Below are 20,344 nucleotides of genomic sequence, written 5' to 3'. Positions count from 1 at the left end.
CAACCTCCAGACAGGGCCCCTTCACATGACAATTGAAGATGGACAAGGTCATGGAGGAGTACGAGGACATCTTCACCTCCCCTGCAGGGGTTCCTCTGCACTGTCAAGTCAAGCACTCCATCAATCTAACCCCAGGTGTGCCACTGCCCAATGGACCAATATATCAGCGCTCTGTTCTGGAGAATGATGAAATCAAGAGGCAGATTCAGGAGCTATTGCAGAAAGGTCACATCCGTCCAAGTTCATCACCCTGTGGGAACCCGATCGTGTTGGTACAGAAGAAGGATGGGACTTGGAGACTTTGTATTGACTATCAGGCACTGAACAAGATCACTGTTCATAATAGGTAGCCCATCCCATGGATTGATGACCTCCTGGACCAACTGAAGGGGGCAAAATATTTCAGCAAGATCGATTTGAAGCCAAGGTATCACCAGGTACTAATCAAACCCTCCGATGTGTGGAAGACTACCTTCAAAGCCAAGGAGGTCCTTTTGGAATGGCTGGTGATGCCTTTCGAATTGACGAATGCTCCTACAAACTTCATGAGGCTAATGGATGACATCTTGTGGCCATTCACCAACTCATTTTTCGTGCTATACTTGGATGACATCGTGATCTTTAGCCAGAGCTGGGAAGAGCACCTCCACCACATCCGACAGGTTCTCCAAACACTGCGACAACACAAGTTATGTGCCAATTTGGAGAAATGCACTTTTGGCATGACCCAGATTCAATATCTAGGATACATTGTTGATGAACAGGGGGTGCATGGGTGGATCCAACCAAGATGCAAGTCATTTGGGATTGGCCCTCTCCAACCACTCTAACAGAACTCCGCAGCTTTCTAGGTCTTTCCAACTTCAATCGTAGGTTCGTGTTGGTATTTTCTTATATCACTTGGCCCTTGAGTCAAATCACCAAGGGAGGAGCGAAAGCAAAATCCTTTTGGTCTGAATCTCAACAGAAGGCATTCATAGAGTTGAAAGATCGCCTCTGCTCGGCACCAGTGCTCGCATTGCAAGACTTGCAACAACCATTTGAGGTCGAGACAAATGGCTCTAACTATGCTATTGGGGCAATCCTTACTCAACACGGGCATCCAGTGGCATATCATAGTGAGACACTTTTAGACACAGTTGGAAGTATCCCACTTATGACAAAGAGATGTATTCCATTATGCAGGCCTGCTGACAATGGAAACATTACATTTTGGGGAAGGAAACGATCATACACACAGACCACTGACCCATCCAGTTCATATATACCCAAGGGAAATTGTAGAATGATCGCCATCAGAAGTGGTCCACATACCTACAACTATTCCATTTGAATATCAAGTATAAGAAGGACATCACCAATAATGTTGTAGATTACCTCAGTCAACCACCGATCATGGCACTAACCACCGTGCTCAACTATTGTGGGCACAATACTTCTGATTGGCCACTTCTCTACAAAAGCGACCCAGAATTTGGTCACACATACCAGACACTCTTAGAGGTTCAGCATGTTCCATATTTTCACCTCTAGGATGCCCTGTTATGCCACTTGGGTCACCTTTGTGTTCCTTCGAGCGAGCGTGCCAAGATGATTTGGGAAGCACACTACAGTTGGACTGCTGGGAATTTCGGGGTTGAGAAAATAGTGGCAGTACTGCAAAAGTATTTTTATTGGCTGAATCTTCGACTGGATGTTGGGAAGTACATCAGATCATGCACTACCTGCACCATTGCCAAATCGACCGTCAAGAAGCAAGGCCTCTATACCCTGCTGCCTACCCCTAGTTTACCTCGGGAATCCATCTCCATGGATTACATGTCAGGCCTTACTTCCATCAAGCATGGAAATGACTGTGTTTTTGTGGTCATTGACAGGTTCTCGAAGATGGCCATTATGACGGCCTGCAAGAAGAATATCACAGTAGAAGCCACAGCTAAACTCTTCTTTGAAGGAGTGTGGGTACACTTTGGGATCCCATAGTCTATCATCTCAGATCAGGACAACAGGTTCCTCAGTACATTTTGGTCCAATCCATGGTCAATGCTGGACACCAAACTCACTAAGTCCACAATGTTCCATCCTCAAACTGATGGCCAAACAAAGGTTGTCAACAGGATGATTTTACACATTTTTCGCTTGTACAACTCAAAGAATCCGCACACATGGGACAAGAGCCTCCCCTATGTTCAACATAGCTACAACTAGGCTCTCCACAACTCGACTGGCCACAACCCTTTTTAGGTGGGCTTGGGATTCCAGCCACTATGTCCCATTGATGTGGCCATGCCATTTGCAGCTACTCACGTAGATTCATCTCATGTCCAGTCCGAAACAGATAAGGCAAACAACGTCATTGATCACATCCAACATATTCACCAACAGGTCCATGACATTCTAGAGAAATCAAATTCCAAGTACAAGCAGCGACACGATCAACATCGGGTACCTCACAAGTTTCAGGTGGGTGACAAAATTTAGTTGCATTTGCAAAAGGAACGCCTTATTGGAGCCTATCGGAAACTCAGACCACTTCGATATGGTCCTTACACCATTACCAAGGCTGTGGGAGATAATACATTTGAGCTTAGCATTCCCCCATTCCTTAGCCTACACCCAGTGTTCAATGTGGATCGCCTTCGGCCATACTTTCCACCATTACTAGACACATCTGACATTGCAGAACAGCTCACACCCACAGAGTTAAATCCAGATTGCATGGAAAAGGCTGCAACTGATCGGATCATGGACACACAGATCAAGCACACTCACCAGCAGAATATCCAACTGTATCTAGTTGTTAAAGCAGGCCAACTCCTTCACCAGGGCAAGTGGCTCACCAGGGACCAAGTTCAGCAGAAGTTTCCTCATCTCATGGAGGAACTCCATGCAATGGGGACCATTGCTTCCTAAGGGGGGAGGAATGATCCAGGTGGATATTGGTGGCCACCCACCAAGTCCACTTGGACCCCCACCATTGTTTCTTTCATCTTTTTAGTTTCCTTAATTGTAGCACAATTTACTATTTTTAGCAGTTTTTTGGGTCCTGAACTTCCGGAGCCATTTTGAGGCCCTAAACAACGTTTTTTGGGAAAACTGGGAGCAACATTAGTCCATCGCTCCATGGATCATTGTTGCTGTTCCCAAAGTTGTATTTCTTAGATAGATCTTTCTAACGAGATATTGTATGCGTCAAACAGAGATCGTATGCCAAAGTTACGACCCCAGGAAGTTGATGTACCAATTTACCTAAACGGGGCCCATAGTTTGGCGTTTCATCTTCTAGGGTTAGGTTTTTGGATGTTTAGGGTTTTCCCATGTTTCTAAAAAATAAATAGGCCTTCGAGCCTCATTGTAACATAGTTCAGAGGCATGTAGCCACCACATCTCTTCTCAGAGATAAGCTACCATCGCCCTAGTTGGTTTATTTCCATTGTTGTTTGTAAGCATATTTCGGTATTTTACATTAATGAAATGAAGCATTATTTCCGCTGCATCTCTTTGTTTATGGTTATCTCTGTAATTTTTTGTGTTCCTGTTTAAATCCAGATCATGGCACAATGGGAATCACTATCACCCATTGATGTCGTTAGTCTCCCTAACATTCAACACCAACATAATATTTTCATGTCAGGGTAGTATCATACGTTGTAACCATTGCAGTTCTCTCATTTAGTTGAAGACCCATGCATCCCTTAGCACCTCATTCAACAATGCTTATATTTTGATTCATGGGAGGTACCCAGAGAAAAAGACCCATGCATCTATGAGCACCTCATTCAACAATGCTTCACCCTTTTTATGCATGGGGGAACCTACTTCCATATATTTTTCCAAAGAACCCTTGAGAGCATCAACAATTATCATCATCAACCACCAGCATGTCAATAACAACAATGCTGACTTGACAAGAATATTTCCTGTATGATTGTAATAATTAGTCACTAGTCATCATAATGAGCATAGGACATGCTTGCATCACATAGACACTTTTTTCAGACCATGTTTATCTTTATCCTCAGTCAAGGTTTTCCCTACTCATCTCCCCAGCAAGTTATCTTCTCTCTCAAGAAGTTGATTAGACTCTTAGTGAACACAGAAAAAATGTGATGTATTTTGGCTATACATTTTCTCCTAACCTCATACATCAAGGGGAAAATGTTAACATAGAAAAATCATACAGACATTTGTACAAACCAGATGGTGCCCAAAGTCATCCAGTAGAGTGTATAGGTGAACACTTTCCTGCCGAAGACATCATAAAAAAATAAAAAAAATAATTTTTTCTTAAGGCCTCGAGTATAAAATTGAACCGTGAGGCCTATCTAAACGTCAAAATTGACAACCGCATGATTTTTTATTCGATATCCACACAGTCAAAGAAAATTTGGACTTAGCAATTCAGGACCACTTCACACACTTGGAAGATGAGATTCCTTGAGATGTTCCAGTTAAGGACAACCAAATTTGAGTCACCCTAGAGATATGCATCCCCCGAGGGATCCTCTTGTCCTACTCATGGGTAATTTTCTCATTAATGGACCAAGAAAGGGAAGAGGGATTCAAAATTATATATAAATGGTCATTGGAAGATTAAAGACAAGGCAATGTTATGCTAGAAAAATTCTTCCCAAGAAATCTTGCATTTCATTGTTGAAGAGGTAGAGCATTTTGTGTTCGTCAAATTGTTTCTCAACAATCCAACCTTATAGTGTAGAAAGGATTTCACCATTGAGAGAGCCTTGATACTTCTTTGAGAGATGTTGGGAGCAGGATCCCCCAAGGGAAGTTTTGGAGCTAAAAGCCCATGTTTAAGTCAATTTTTGTAACATTACTGTAAAGACTTTGCATTTCGTGGTCGCAGAGCATGAAGGTGTTATGTGTCATAAAAGGTATTCCACCCTTAGTTTTGTAAAGTAAATTCGGTTGTTGTATAAAAAGAGCTAAGCTCTAAGTAGTTTGAGAGACACAACATGTAAGAGAGTCATAGCTTTAGAGCAAGAAGTCTAAGTCTTAGGTTGTAGCGTAGGTAGAGGCTCTGTAGCTAAGTTCGCAGAGGCCTAGGGTAGAAGTTCGCAGTTGAGTGCACGGACCCCTGCAATTGTGTGCGTAGGGTGGACAAAGTCTGTAAACACTTGGAAGACATTAATAAAAGGATTATGCAATTTCTATGTCTTTGTTTTGTTGATGTGTTTGGATATTTTATGTACGAATTTCCTTTATTATGCTTATACGATGCACGAATGAAAGCCACTACATTGAATAATTAAACGCAATTACAGATATTTGCTTGTGCAGTGATAACGTTAAGTATTTGATAAGATAAGCAAGTCACTTAGGGTAGTTGAGGAACATGCATGGTGCACTGCCATAACAGTGCAAAGTACCTGAGCCCCAGGTTAGGGTTGCGCGAAGGTCGATTGTATACTTTCGTGAAGGTATTGAAAGCCGAAATAGAGGATTTGTCTTACAAGCCCTAGAACGAGATCACCTGCACGAAGGCAGAGATAGAAGAAATCAAATGACATCACAACCATCTCAGGGTGTGGAAACTTGGTTCCAGCATCCCCCCATACTGCTTTGGGTGAGACTTCGGTCGGCGCTCCGCCGGCTGATTCCGAAAGGGCCAGTAGTGTAGGGATTTGTTTGGTTAATTAATGCTGAACCTGGGTCAGGCCCCCTCAAGCCAAAAAATGGTTCTGTTTCCGAGACCGAAATCTGCATAAGGGATGTGTGATGTTGTATCACTGGAATCCAACTAAAAAGGAGATTGAAGACTGGTTGGATAGGAAGATCGACGAGTTCGCGGCGCAGGAGAACACAAAACCACGACTGACAAAGGAACAGTGACTGGACAAGTACCTGTATACAGAGATCCATAAGATATTTTTCTACTCCTTTGTGATTGATCTATACGAGTGGATCGCGAAGCTAGCAAATAGTCAAATAAGGTGGAAAATTGACGGTCCTATTGTGTGGACCCTGGAGCTAATGCGAAGGTTGGAAGCATCAGAGGATAAGATCATCCATGCTATCGATCATTGGCTTGATCGTGTCATAGGAGGATTTATGACTGAATTCGCGGTTGACACCTCAGTTAGCTATAGCAAGGAGGAGTGACGTTTTTTCAAAGGACCACGAGGTAAGTATGTAAAATCTTTGAATACTTGGATTAAAATGTTGTTGTGCAAAAAACAGGTTATGCAGCTACCTTGATGTTCAGAACTACGGGAAGCGGAAAAAATTACAGGAATGAAGGGAAAAAGGGTCCAGAGTATAGCCCTTTGATTTCACCTCCATGAAGTGATGAAGAAGGAATAGCGAAGGTTTCTCCATGAAGTGCTATTAAGTTAATAAGACAAGGATTCCTGCGAATACCACCTCCACCCACACCACCTCCAACTTCACCACCCTCACCTCGAACTTCATCCTTACCACCTCCACCTCCACCGTGGTTCAGTACGGAAAATATAGTGAAGTTGCCTTTGTTCAAAGGCTTGGGAAATAAGGACCCAGACCAATTTTGGTTCATTGTGAAGGCTGTATGGGAATCTCAAGGTGTTGCATAGGATCACATAAAGAAGGCGACATAGGTTAGTGCTCTGCAAGATCACTCACTAAACTGGTATATTAAGTACTCTAACAATAACCCAAATACTTGAGTAGCAGACATCATGGTAGTACTAAATAGGGAATTTAGTAGGCCTAAATCGTAGGCGCAGTCGATTGTGGGATTCAAAGAGATCACAATGCAACCAGGTGAGATGCCTTGGGAACTAGATCAGAGGATGAAATGTACAATCCGCGAAGCCAACATGAATTTGACAATTGGACAACAACGTGAGTGGTTTGTGGCTACATGAGACTCCGATGCAAGATCCTAATCTAGGAGTTCAACAGATCCATGCGCAGTTGAAGAATATGTGCCTTGAGATGCGAATTCTGAAGTAGGACAAGACGATTCAACTGGAGGTACGTGAGGAGGTATGGTGCTTAAAATGCAAGAGCCAAGGTCATGACAAACACCATTACCCAATATTTGCAAATCACACTACAGGAGGAGGATTGATTCCTTTACGGCCAGAAGCTCAAGCAGGACCTAGCGCGGGGCCTGCATTATGGTGCACTATCTATTAGGTAGCTGGAAAACATGCCATGGATAACTGTCACTTGCTACAGTATGTACAAGCACCGCAACAATTGTTCTGCAACTTTTGTAGGTCGGTAGGACATGATGAGCATACTTGTAGGAGCTATGAAATGATGATGGATAGAACTCTTGCCTATAGGGTTCAGGTCGAAACGCATCCACTTGACCAGAATGTAGGGATAGCGCGGACAAGATTTCAGGGGTGTGGACGAGGCTGGGCAGAGGAGCACCTGGCAGAGGTCGAGGACAGTTGATTTGCTATAATTGCGGAGGCCCAGGACACTATGCCCATGATTGCACTAATCCAATGCATCTGTCATGTAAGTATTGCACCCTATTTGATCATGAAACAGAAGACTGTCCTACGCTGATAGCTAGGATATGTAACAAAGGGGCACTACCACCTCTGCCGACTCAGAACCTGTAGATGATGAGGTCTGAGCTATGCGAGGAAGATCCCAACGTAAATATAGTGCTCAAAAGTGGAGTCGCGATAGGAGATGACAAGGGGAAACATCCATAAGACAGTACATGGGTTCGCAAAACCCCGACAAAAGAGGCTGAGTTTGATTTGGAGCGTGTTCATGAAGCCTTCATGGAAGCTAAGAAGAGCTTCACTGAGGCCTCCACCTTAGAAAGCAAGGATAAGCCTGAGCTGGAGATGGATCCCTCTATGCTCACAGCTTTCCTGGAAACCTGTATGAAGTTACTACGCAATAGTAAGGTTGTGAATGGGTTACCAGAACTCATCAATAGATGTGCTGGAACCGCACCAGGTGAGTCGCACGTAATAAAAAAGATTGGAAAGCATAAAACAAGGATGGGATGGGAGATGAGACTAACTGCACAGATAGGAGAGTATGAAATGGATCAAGTCATTTTGGACATGGGGTCAGATAAGAATGTCCTACTTGTTATCACTAGAATCTATAGTTCATGTATATGTTAATTGTCCATAAGTTTTTATAAAGTCTTGAGGTCTTGTAAATAAGTTTGTTAACTTATGTCAATTTCAAATTTTGAAACTCAAGAGTTATGAATGAAATTCGTGTAAAGGCAAGGGCATTAGTCATCTTCCATCATGGTTAGTTATGTCATGTCATGTCATTGGTACTTGCGCAGTTTCGCAGCGCGGGTATGATCTCTTAGGTACTTGCGCAGTTTCGTAGCACGAGTGTGATTGGTCAGTTCTGCTGCTAAATAATGTTTGCGTGTTTTCGTAGCGGCCCGTTTGTCAGCGATTTCGTAGCGCATTCCTTTAAATTTGAACTGCCTGCGCTACGAAATCGGGGTTTCGGGCTGTTGTGCAGCATTTTTCCTTGAATGTCTAATCCGAGAAATAGTGAGTCACGAGTCTGGTTATGATTGTTTCCTCACACCATTTATGTGTCATGATTAGCCATTACTTTGCCATCAGGTCTGATTTCATTGAGTTAGGTGTCAGTTTGGAGGACGTTATAGGAAGTGGTCATTCCATAATGTGTTTTTCATAACATATGAATGTCTTCTGCTCTATGAAAAGCGTGAGCTTTATTCTAAACAGACTACTGCAAGCGAGCCTGATTGCTCCAGCCAAAGAGTGTTTTCGTGCTGCAAACCACCGTCATTTCCTTGTGTAGAATTGTGCAAAGAAACATGGAAAGAAAGGAGCACCGTTCGGGTAGATGTGTGAGAACAGAGCCGGAGGGATTAGATGTAACCCTCAGGAATGAGGAAGTAGCAAAGGCGTTCAGAGGTGCTGGTTGTTGGCGGTTCTGTGAAAAACTCAAAGGTGGACATGCAGAAGTGACCAAGGCATTTGCAGTGAATTTCACGGGATTAAATTCAAAAGTGGCCATGCTGGAGTTTCCGGTTTCCCCTGAAGTCATTTCTACAGTCACAGAAATCCCAAGAGGTGGCCAAGAATGGTTCAAGAATTTCAAGTTTGATATGGGTCCGTGTAAGGAGTTCTTAAAGGCACCATATGTAGACGAAGATCTTACTAAAGCTGTCCCAAGGAGCTATCTTAAGGAGAATTATGCTACATTATTGACATGCATCCAGAAGTACTTGACATGTGAAGGTCGGTACAACAAAGTCTACTCATATCATTTCAAGCTGCTACTACACTTCACTGGTAAGAGCTCAATAGACATCCCTTTTTACTTATTCAGGAGTATTACTAAGATGTGTGACAAGATTCAGTTGAAGAAGGAAGCTTATGAAACATCTCTTTTCCATCATGGTCTGGTTAAATTATTGGTGTTGGATAGCCTACATAAAATTGGTAAGGACTGGGATTCGTTTGTATTCATGGCCGGTTTCCCTAGTAAAACGGGCCTCACTCCATTACCTGTAAGAGAAAGAGAAGATAGGAGTGAGGATACTACTTTGGCTGAGATTAGGAAAGAAATAACAGACCATAAGAAGCCCAAAGCTAAAACAAAGAAGACTCCTAAGTTAGCAGTTAAAGAAACTCCTGAAGCATCAGTAGTCAAAACTTCAAAATCATCTAAAGTATCTGAAAAAGAAGCTTCTAAGTTGCCTCTTAAAGAAACACCAAAATCATCTAAACAGAAGACTCACAAAAGAAAAGATGAAATTAAGTCTAGTGAAGTTGAAAGAGTTTCCAGAGTAAGAACTAGAGGCCAGCTGAACAAAGAAAAAGGAAAATCAGCTCATGTGGAAGAGAGTCCTGTTTCTAAGGGTAGTCTAAATGATTTGTTGGAAGCCATTGAATTAGAACAAGAACATCCAATTCAAGTTGAACCACTTGAAATAGAACAAGATCAGTTGGTATCACCTATGCATATTGATCTAACACAGTCTTCACCTGAGAGTTCTAAGAAGTCAAAGGCTTCCAAAAGGTTAAAGTTTGAAGAACCAGGTGAAGAGTATGCCTTTAAACCTCGCAGACCAATGACTAGGAGGCAAATGAAGGAAGCAGAAAAGGCTCAAAAAGAGAAAGTCCCTTCAGACATGCCTAGGACAAAGGCACTTGAAATCTTCTCTGAAATAGTCCAAGTAGCTAAAAACAAGAATAAGGACAATAAGGTAGTTATTAGTCAAAGTGGAAATGTGGTTGCCATTAAAAAACAAGTTGGAGCAAGTAAGGAGATACCTCAGGTTCATAATATTTTTAAAGAGAAGGCAGTGAGATATACTAGTTATAAGAAAGCTGTGATGAAAGGTAAAACAAGTTTGATCAGTCAAGCTAGTTCGGTATCTGACGCCTATGTATGGACAGTACCAGCTCTAAAACAGGCAAAAACTATGAAACAAATGAATGCAAGTCTAAGAGCACAGAACAAGAAGTTGAAGGAGGAAGTCATCAGCCTGAAAGAAAAGCTAGACAAGCTAGCTAAATGATTCAAGGAGGAATGTGTTTTCTCAAATTTTGATATATTTTGGGCCATTGTCTTTTTAAAAGTTTTTGAGACTTTTTTGTGTCTTCACACCTGTATGGAAAGACTAAAGGAATCATAGATTTGAAATATTGTTGTTTTGAGGTTCATATATTTAATTTTGATGACCTACAGCAGTTTCGTAGCGCGCTACGAAACTGCTGTAGATGACTGGTTAGGTTTAAAGCTTGAGTTGGAATGCTGAGATCAGCATATATTTAAAGAGATGGTTTAAGATCAGCATGGTGATTATAGAAGATCAGTCAGATATTTTGAAAAGGAGGCCAGGTGTAAATATTCAAAGAAAAAGCCGAAGTTTTGTCTTTTGCCTAAAAGTCACTTTATCTCCGAAATTTTAGGGTTTGGATAGAGCTGCTGAGGTGTTAAATGATACACTTGTCCAGTTGTGGGATGGCTGGGTTATGAGTTCTCTTCAGTCACACGGGACTATCCAAGGTTTAAATGGCTTAAAGATGGATCATTAATATATGAACACCGAGGGGAGGCAGCAACCAAGAATATAGGCTTCATTTTCTTTTCGGTTGTTGAGTCATCTATGCATCAAGTATCCGGAGCTGTATGTACATTGAATCTGTTTTAAGTTTGGATATGGTTATTATTGCAGTACTACAGGTGGCAAGCTCCAAGGACACAGCAGGGTATACAAGGAAGAAGACTTAAAGTGCCAATATGATGGAATCCTCTGTTTTCGTAGCATCATATCTCTTGTAATAAATTAGTTTGTTTATGTTATTGTTAAGGTCATTTATGTCAAAAGCCCGAGCTCCCTTCATGCTTGATGAGGAGTCTCGTACAGCAGTGTTTTGATAGGCTATATATAGGAATAACTTAGATGTAAAAAAGGTTGGATACTTAATAGAAAAAGTGTGTTGTTTTGGGCCACTGTAAGACCTTTTTTGACAGTAATAGTAAAACAGAGTTATTCTCTTCTCAAGATTCTCGAAGGATTGTCATGGTCAAATGAAGTGATGATGTGTTATACCTTATGTTATTTTATGGTTTTGTTGTATGCAATCACTCAGAATTCATAATTATATGCTCTGACTTCCTGTGTATACAGCAAGCTATGTGTGGTGGAATATGTTTGACTTGTAATGCTAAGAGCCTTGATTTCTATGAGATCACTGTGTTTTTCTTGTCTACTTGATATTATAGACTCCATAGCCCAATGAGATATCTTTTGGTGTGTTTCCAACCAGTCATGTTTTCATAAGTAAATAAAGAGTTAGCCATCTAGGGTGTGAAGGATTTTATCAAGAGTTTTGAGAGAGCCCTCTCTGATCAAAGAGGCTAATCTTTGGTCTAAAGATAGGTTGAAATAGTTACATGAGACCATGCTTAGTTGCAGCCCCCTAGTACTGGTTTTGTGATAACATTTTGGTGCGTCTGCCGGGAGCTTAAGATTGAATTTCTGAAGGTAGCAGGAGTTCAAATGATTTTCAAGGCTGCAAAACTACCTTGGCGACTCCATTGTTGAAGAATTCAAAGTTATATATTCATGGTGATTCCACTGGAGTTATGAAAGACCCAGAAGCTGCCCTTCTTTGTTCAAGGTATGCATGCATTGATTTCTCAAGAATTCATGGTTTCCCAAATCATTTTCCTAGAGATGCATACTTTCTAAGGAATGGTCCAAAATTCAACGGTGAAGATTTAAGTTTAACTTTGAATCATATATCAGATTTTTGTGAATTTACACAGCTTCTTAGAGTTAAACATGAGGATGTTTGCATTATGTTATTCTATGATTCACTTCAAGGGAAATGCAAACAGTGGGTTGAATGTTTGCCTGCCGAATCCATTAAATCATTTCAAGACCTTTGGCTCATGTTCTTGGAGGAATGGACAGATAGGACAGAGGAGGTGGCAGACTTTCCCTCAGTGGAGGGTTTCAAACAATGGAATGATGATCACAGTAAAGAAGAAACAAATGAATCCTTTTCTTTGTCCTTATCTTCATATCTGAAATCTTTTGACTGTAAGTCAGAGGATAAAATGAAATTTTTTGATGAAATTGCCAAAGATATTGAGAAAGAAATTGAAGGTTTAGAAGGACAGATTCAGGCATACAATTTTCATGATCATGATTATTATTCTCAAAAGTTTCCTGTGACAGAGCGCAAGGAGACTATGCTGCTTCCATTCTCTTTCATGATTGAGGAACTGAACACTGTGATTGAAGATCAGTTTGCACAGCTGGAAAGTTTCAAGGAAGGACAAGCTAATCATGTGTTCTGGGATCCTATAGCTGATTACATGGAAGAGTTTTATTCTCCAATGTTTCAGCTTACCTATGAAGATCAGAGACAGTTTCAGTGGCAGCGGTCATTACATTATCACATTGGTTCTGAAATCCGATGCAGTCAAAGACATTTTCAGTGGCAGCTGTCATCTCTCTATCACATTGGCGCTGAACTTCGGGATAGGCAAAGAAGTCAAATGTCAGATAAAGCAAATGACTGGCTGCATTGGAAGTTTCATATTGATTGAGCTGAGGAAAGTTTAAATGGTTAGGGTAGGTAGGTAGGTAAATTGCAAATAAGCTCAAGGTTGGCTGAGCATTTATTTTTCAGTAGCATTAGTTTCTTTCTCCTACAGTCAGGCTTGTCAAGCAAATTTCTGTTTGTTACAAATGGGTAAGGCACTGGAGCTGCGTGTTCTTAGCGCACCACAAGGGCACACTATCCCTAGTGGAGCCACTGTTATCACTGAAAATGATGTTGTCAAAATTTTTCTAGATTAGCTTAAAGATCGAGCAGTTTCGCAGCGCCTGAATTCTTTTAGCAGTTTCGCAGCGCTACCTGTTTGAGTGGTTTCGTAGCGTGCTACGAAACTGGGGATTTGTTTGAGTTTTCAGTGGAGGCCTGAATCATAGCATGTCTATTGTACACTGACTGCAACTGCTGTGGATGAGGTTGATGTGCTTAAAGGTCTAATGTTGACTAAAGGATATAACTCTGGTGTTGTTGCATAGGATACTCTGATCTATGGATTTTGCAAAATGGCCAGAGCAATCTGAAGAGCTATTAGGGTTGATTGTCGATTCTCTCAAGGCATTTGATGGTGTAGTTCCTCACGGTGGCCAAAGAGCATTGCATAATAACATTCCTTCATACCAGCTACATAAACAACATAGCAGTCAAGTTGTTGTTTCAAATCTTTGGAATTGAGAAATATGGGGATTGATGTCGGTGATTTCTCCTCCATAATCATAGTTGGAGTATGCGTAAGGGAAAATAAGGTTCTTTCTGCTGCCAAGAAGTACATCCTGAATTTGCTGTGGGAATCAGATCAGCAATGATGCATCTGTCAAGCTATGGAATTAGACAAGTCGGGTTGTGAATTCAGAGATAAAACAACAAAATTGAGTTGCCTCTTACACTATTATGGAGGATTGAACCCGCGTTATCAAAGGCAAACAGAGCGAAAAGTTGTAGAAGGACAATGGGATTTCCAAGAGCTAAGGCCGCTGCATTACTTGTATCATTTTGTCCGACAATATCCATATGGAGGAGGCGAAGGCAGATATGAAGAATGCAGTTCTGAAAGAGTCCAAGTGCAATGTCTGCAACATGAGATCACTGGAATAGTATGAACGCGATAGTATCAATGATTTGGTTGTCGCTAATTGAGTGACATCCTTGAATACTTGATCTGGTCATTAATTGTTTTTTTTCTTCGATTGAATGAACCTCCAAAGGGGTAATGTAAATGCATTAATTATCAAATGGTTCGTTGATTCGACCTTCAAAAAAAAAAAGGTAATGGAACGTATTAATATGTTTAATTATGGTAAATTTGGTCAAAGTTAATGCTCTTTGGTCACTGCAAAGACTTTCGGTATCATGTTCAAGAAGTACGCTGCAGCCCATATGGTGAAGCAAGCTGTGGAGACATTTCAATGGGAGATTTTAATCTTGAACCAGACAAGATTGTTTTTCAGAGTCTTGTCCATTTGTTTTAATGCGAGAATAATGGAGTGCATATGGATATGGGTTTATTGGCTAAAGGAGTGCGATGAATGTAACCGTGGTCTAAGTTCTGTTTGCAGTGTGCAGAGGTCACATTAAAAGGTAGTTGAAGATTACAGAGCGCAATTTTGCATATGATGAATGCAATGAAGTGAGTTTAAGAGGAGACCTGAATTACAAGGTGACAGTTGGCGGCGGGGTTGTGCTGAGGTGTATTTGAAATTTGTGAATCGACCTCTTGACACACTGTGAAAAGGACGTGTTTATCAAACGAAAAGAGAAGCCGCAAATTTTGCTGTGGTGTTGCGCCATTTGTCATGTATGATTATTGCTGTTAAAGGAACTGAAACTCCAGGAAGTCTTGTGACAGATGTTCTCTGTAGGGAGTATGCGCTGTCAAAGAAAGATTTAGATGAATTAATTTCAAATTCCATGCTTTGCATTGTCCCATCTTTTTCGGATCCATTTGATTACGGTTTCATAATATGGAAGGCGGGTTTCCAATATGACCAACGACGAGTTGTTTTCATCAAAGGCTACCGTCGTCTTTTCCATCAAGGGAGCACAGACCATAGAGGAACCCTTGCCAATCCAGGCAGAACTGTTACACTCGAGCCTCACGATGACCACACCAGTTGAGGCGTTGCTTACAGGGTTTCTGGACAGCAAGCTGAAGATATTGTTTTATCTTATTTAGAAGTGAGAGAGAAGGAATATGACCAAAAGGCCTACGTTGATTTCTATTTTGAAGGGGATTCAACAGAGCCAGCTATATCTGGAGTCCTTGTGTACATTGCATCAACAGACAAGAATTCGAATAAGAATTACCTGGACCCTGCACCATTGGAAATGATGGCTCAGCAAATGGTTGAAGCTGTGAGTCTTTCCAGGCCTAACATTGAATATCTCTTTCAACTAGAGACAGCTCTACTTGAGATAGGTTGCAATAACAGTCACGTGACAGACCTCGCAAATGCAGTTAGGAAAGTATTAACATGCAAAGATGGAAATGCTACTTCAAATGGAGATGCAAAGTAACTGAACTTCAGTGTGAACTTCAGCAATTTGTTGTCTTATTCACGTGATTGTTTTAAAGGATATTTTGCCGAGCCTTTTGAGTTCTATAACATGCGCTGCCTCAATCTAAAATATCTCTGATGTTATTGTGGATCCATTGAGAGATAAAATTGTTAGTGCTCACATTGCAGCTTTGATTTCTAGGTTCTATGCATAAAAAACAGAGTCCCTGTAGGAATTATATCTTCATCGAATCCTTCATCCAAAAGAAAATCAGTGACAGTAGAGAATTAGGAGCACAAGGCTAAATTTTATACTATCGATGCTTTTGACTCTAAATGGGAGAAATTTCTAGATCCAGGGGAGTTCATTGTGATGGTTTCATTGGTTAAGAAAATTCAGAAACTCTACAACAAAAAGATGCAGCTGATTCTGACAGACAAGCCGAAATTGATATATGTAGACCCAGTCAAATTGGTACAGTAGGGTGAGATAGTTTGGTTTGATAATCCTAAGGAGCTTAATGTCCAAGTGTTGAATTCTTCCAACTTTAAGATCTGTACTTTGAAAAAGAACACCTCATTTGAAGATTTGAAGACAGCAAGGAATACTACAGTGACTTTATGTTCCAGTTGGGATTTATGAAGCTTTTTATTGGTTTGATGCTAATCAAGTTGGCTGTGATATGTAATGACAGAAGCAAGCTTCATCTTCTTAAAACTATTTAGGTTCCTAATAGCTGTACAAATGTCTGAAGAGATCATGAATCTAAGTAGAAAACGCTTCAAAGATACATAGGTTCTGTTTTGACATCTACAGCAGTTTCGTAGCGCGCTACGAAACTGCTGTAGAATGCTGTTTTGTGGAAAAACAATGAATTTTGATGATGAGGTCAGTTAATGGTAAAAGAAGGTCTCAAACTCAGGCAGGGAGATCATACATGGGTTTCATAACAACTCAAACAGTGACAGGTGTAGGTCTTGAAGGGAAAATAAAATATTTTGTTTATTTTCATAAAGTTTTCTCAAAGGCAATTTATGACCGAGCTACTAGGGTATTGGTGGAGTTACCAGAATGTTCGGTTGATACACCTGTTGGTCCTTAAAGTATCCAGATCATATAGCATATGGTGGTTATGCGTTGTTAATTGAAGGTTCAAAGAACTCGGAGTGTGGTCTTTAAATGATGAAGAGGAATGGAAGACAGGGGACCGTGGATATAGGATGATTAATTTTATCAATTAATAGGCTGTCTTACAGCTAGCATCCGAGACCAGCTTGCTCGGTGAATGCTCCCTTAACATATCTTAGCCATAATGGAAATCATACAGCTGTCCAGCATCCAAGAAAGCATCAAGCCTGCGAGGAGAAAAGAATTAGTGTTTTAGTTTGATTAGGATTATGTGCAATTACATTTCAGCACTTTGTAATAAATGCATTAGTTAGTAGCATGTAGGAATAGTTAATAGCCACCTTCGAGGCTCCCCTCATGCTGGAGGAGGAAGCTCGAGGTGTTTTAGTTTGCTTGCCTATATATGGGCCAAGGCATGTTTAGGAATGACAAAAAGACTAGCTGCTACAGCAAGAGAATCTGCCATGGAATTCTGTTCTCTGGTTATGACATTGAAAGTGTATGATTGAAACTTTTCCAACAATTCTAACACCAAATTCCTATAAGCTCTCATTCTTGCATCTTTTGTTTGATAAACACCTTGAACTTGCTTTATAACTAGCTCAGAGTCCCCATAAACAGCAATGTTTTTTGCCTTGAACTCAATCAAATTTTCTAGGCCTAAAACCAAGGACTCATACTCGGCCATGTTATTTGTGCAATCAAAATTGAGCTTATAAGACAGAAACTTACTCTCATCAGCTGGACTCATGATCCAAATTCCAGCGCCAGCTCCTTCCTTCCCTGCTGCTCCATCAAAATACAAAGACCAGCAACCAGAAATGTCTTCTTCATTACTTTGCTGCAACTCTTCACACTGATTTTCTGCTTTTTCTTTCTGTGATTCTTCTCCCACTGATTCATTAAATAGAATGGCTGATCCCAAGCCTGTATCACAAGAATAGATAGGAAAATTCTGTGGTTTATCCTTACTACTCACCATATATGCCATCCTTGTTTCCCGGTATAACCTTCTCTGCTCTCCAAATACTGGAATAGTAGCATAAGTCAAATCCATTTGCATAGTACCCTTAATTTTAGCTGCCCATGATCTTGAAAGTAATATTCCAAATTTAGGTGGAACATCAGCCACAACAATATCCATGACAGTGGTTTTGGCTGGGATTTGTGTAAGAGCCACAACAACATCCTTAATTAACCCAATACAATGCACCCTCTTAGAATCAAAAGAAAATAAATCCTTATAAGGTCTGGTCACTTCCAATCCTAACCTTTCCATAATGACTTTGGGCATAAGATTATGAGATGCTCCTGAGTCCAACATGGCATTATGAAGAGTCATTTCATGTATATTGATGCTTATATAAAAAGGAGGAAATTCATCATTCTGCTCATCTTCAAGCCTTGGGCCCAAACAAATGATAGGATTGTCTTCTTGCAAATTTAAAATATCAGCTCCTCCCGGGGGAGAATTAAGCATTTCCACAATCTTGCTTCTATACTTGTTTACTTTCAAAAGTTAATTAAATGGGACTGATATTTTAATTTTAGAAATCTCATTTTCTATATTGAATCCTGGAGTAGACTTCTCAACTTCCTTAGGAAGAACAAGAGCTTGATTCTCTTTCTTTTCAATAGGAGCATCACCTTTTTCTTCAGCTTGTTTTGGCTTTTCTTTTTTGTTTTCCACTGCTTTTGGAATATTCTTCTTAGGCTGACCCTTATTTGCTGTAATGGGGACATCTCGATTTCTGAGGTTATATTGCTTCTGAATTTCAAATATGGCATGCTGATAACCCTTTAGGAAATCTGAAGGTTCTTCTTCAACTTTTTGTTGACTAGACTCATCATGTTCTTCTTTTGTTAAAAAGATTTCTGAATCTTCTTCACCAAGACAATGAATAGCTTCTTCTGGTTCCTCAGTCTCTTCCTCACCATCTACCATATTTTGCTGAAATGGAGGTCTTACAGGAGGATCAGCTGGCTGATTTCTATTTTCCCTTGGCCTTTGTTGATTTTGTGGCCTTCTAAACTGGGGATTTCTGAACCGAGGTTCTTGTTGTGCTTGAGGAGCAGCAGTATTCCCAAGTGCTAATTGGTCCATTAACTTTTCCATAGCCTTCATCATGGTTTCAAATTTTTCATCTTGAGCTGAAGTAGAGGGCCTCTCCTCTTCCTTAATTTTGGTCTTAGCCATCTTAGACTTTTTAGCAGCAAGTATATTTACTTCAACTTTGATAGCATCATTTTGCATATCAGCCAATGTAGCAGACTCTCTTTATCTGAGTAAGAGAGAAAAATCAGATTCAAAGGACTCAGCATATCTTAGTTGGGCCAGGGCTCCAGGAGGTTTTAAGTGAGCTGGAATGGAATTGTAAATCTTATTGAACCTCTTAGAAAAGTTTTGAATAGTCTCATCTGGGGCTCTTCTCAAATTATTATATTCAGTGAGGGCCTGTACTGGATTAGTTCTATTTCCCCATTTTCTCAAAAAACTATCTTCAAACTCAATCCAACTGTGAATACTACCAGCTCCCAAGGCTTTGAACCATTTCCTAACTTCCCCAATAAAGGACTGAGCAAATAATCTCAATTTGACATCTTCATCATCTACTTCATACCTATCAATAAACTCATTGAATCTATCTACATGCGCTTCAGCTGTAATGTCTTCATCCCCTCCCCAGGTTGGAATCTTAGAAGCATATTTATTTGGTAAGTCATGCAAAACAGCAGGGAGGGCCAAAGGCGCATACCTTGCAGGTACAGCCATGATGAAAGGAGGAACAGCAACAATAGGTATGCTATGACCAGGACTAGTATGAGATGTGAGTTGAGGACTGTTTGGACTTGCAGAAGCTGAGGACAAAATATGAGTACGAAAAGGACTATTAGGACTTTGTAACCCACCAACAAAAGAGCTCCAATTTGGGAGAGGTAACCCAAGGTTTGAGTTAAGCAGAATTTCAAAAGGATCAAGCTCCTTGAGCTGTTTTAAATCTTCTTTTTCTAACAAAAGCTCAGAAGAAACAATTTCCCAAAACTCCTCTTTATCTTTTTGTGAAATTAAAGAAGAGGTATCAATACCTCTCTTCTGTAAATCCAAGATAATGCCTATTACTTCTTCTTCATTTTCAGACCTTAATATGACCTCTTGAACCTTATCATCCACAAGTTTGTTCTCAAGACTTCTAGAAAACTCAGTAAATAATGACTTTGAAATACTTGAAGTACCTGGTATGTCAGAGAATCTTTGTTTACTCCTTGAGATAATATTCGGATTTTCCACAGGACTAGGTGGATTTGGATCAGGGTTACTCCTTGTGTACCTTCCTTTCGAAGCCACCTTTAAACTTTAAAATAACAAATGGAGTCACCAAGGTAGAATGCAGCCTCGAAAATCATTTGAACTCCTGCTACCTTCAGAAATTCAATCTTAAGCTCCCGGCAGACGCACCAAAAATGTTATCACAAAACCAGTACTAGGGGGCTGCAACTAAGCATGGTCTCATGTAACTATTTCAACCTATCTTTAGACCAAAGATTAGCCTCTTTGATCAGAGAGGGCTCTCTCAAAACTCTTGATAAAATCCTTCACACCCTAGATGGCTAACTCTTTATTTACTTATGAAAACATGACTGGTTGGAAACACACCAAAAGATATCTCATT

At 40.5% G+C, this 20,344-nt stretch overlaps 1 pseudogene; it reads left to right on the top strand.

Annotated features, from left to right (window-relative positions):
- The first annotated feature begins 14,846 nt into the window (after positions 1–14,846).
- Positions 14,847–15,563, top strand: LOC149142059 (gamma-glutamylcyclotransferase 2-3 pseudogene; annotated as a pseudogene).
- Positions 15,564–20,344: the final 4,781 nt, after the last annotated feature.

Source organism: Pinus tabuliformis, chromosome X (assembly GCF_031772625.1).
Source record: "Pinus tabuliformis cultivar Carrire ecotype Pingquan chromosome X, CPIR1, whole genome shotgun sequence".
Lineage (NCBI taxonomy): Eukaryota > Viridiplantae > Streptophyta > Pinopsida > Pinales > Pinaceae > Pinus > Pinus tabuliformis.
The sequence above is the reverse complement of the archived record's forward strand: the minus strand, read 5'-3'. Positions and strand labels throughout refer to the sequence as shown.